The 1,235-nt window shown below is 65.6% G+C and overlaps 1 protein-coding gene across 1 annotated transcript in view; it reads left to right on the top strand.

Annotated features, from left to right (window-relative positions):
• The window catches only part of GRAMD4 (GRAM domain containing 4), a 71,294-nt gene that overhangs the window by 24,426 nt on the left and 45,633 nt on the right, over nt 1–1,235 (top strand). The gene's annotated exons all lie outside the window — the stretch shown is intronic.

Genomic DNA, 1,235 nt, shown 5'->3' with positions numbered 1-1,235 from the left:
GCTTTTGCGGGCGCCGTGGGGGAGTTCCTCCTGCTGGGGCGCCTGCCCGCGGGCACCGAGCCCCGTAGCTCTGCCGGGTTGGGTGTGTTCAGTCCGTTTTACGACCGAGATGCGAATCGAATCGCTCCGGACGCTCCGTGTGGAACCAGTTCCGCTGCATTTTTTAAACGCAGACGTTTGCTCTGTCCAGGGACCGTTAGGGCTGGCCCTCCGGGCTGACTCCTTGCTGTCTCACACAGACCTTTACCCTCCCTGGGGACGCGATAGCACCAAGTTCTCTTTTCTTTTGGTTATTGTGGTTGGTTTTTTTTTTCAAGTTTATGTAACCTTCCAGTCAGTCCATGGGCGTTCACGGCTCCTTCACACACGTTCCGACGGCTGCCCTTTCCCCCTCCCCCTCCCGCACGCACCCCGCTCTCCCTGAGTCCCAGGGGCCTTGGGTTCCCGTGGTGTTCGCTCCGGGGCCACGTCGGCCCCTTGTATGTCCCCAGAGCTCTGAGAGGCACTGTCCCAGGAGCCCTGCGGCCCCTCCCCTGCCCTCACAGACCAGAGCGAGTTCTGGTGCCTTCTGAGCGGGGGCCTTGCCCGAGCAGCAATGCCAAGGGGGACGAGGCCCCTGGAGGGCGGGGCAGGCACATCACTGCAGACGACACCCCCCCGGGCGTGATGAAGGTCCCAGGAGCCTCCTGGCATCAGCGGTCGGAAACAGGAAGCGCATCTGCCCCATCTGGCCCCCTTCCTGTTCTCCATGAAATACCCAGCGGGGCAGGAGGCCCGTGCACGGCCCCATCCTGCACCCCCGCTTCCTGCTGCTCGCGTGGGGATCGTCGTCCCGTGTGTTGGGTGCGGGCCCCGGGAGGCCTCGTGTGCGTCATGGGAGCTCCCGGGCGCATCTGTCTCGCCGTGTTCTTCCCGCTGCAGAGGCGGGGGTGGGGCGGGGCTCTGAGGCTCGGGGTGTCTGGGCCCCTACTGCTGCGAGCACCTAGGGCTCCTGGGGAAGTCGGGCCTGGGGTGTGGGAAGTCGGGCCCGTAGCCAAGCGGGGAGCTGTGTGTGGCACGGGGTTGGCTTGAGGGAGGCGGCTGGCTGTGTAGGGAGGGCCAGGTGTGCGTGGGACTCGGGGGCACCTGGGGTTTCCGGGCCGAGTTCGGCCGAGAGGAGGGGACTGGGCACTCCATGGCGTGTCTGTCCCCGGGTGTGCACGTGTGTTTAAACGTGTGTTTCCACGTGGCCAGCA

Source organism: Myotis davidii, unplaced genomic scaffold (assembly GCF_000327345.1).
Source record: "Myotis davidii unplaced genomic scaffold, ASM32734v1 scaffold67, whole genome shotgun sequence".
In the NCBI taxonomy this organism is placed as follows: Eukaryota; Metazoa; Chordata; class Mammalia; order Chiroptera; family Vespertilionidae; genus Myotis; species Myotis davidii.
The sequence above is the reverse complement of the archived record's forward strand: the minus strand, read 5'-3'. Positions and strand labels throughout refer to the sequence as shown.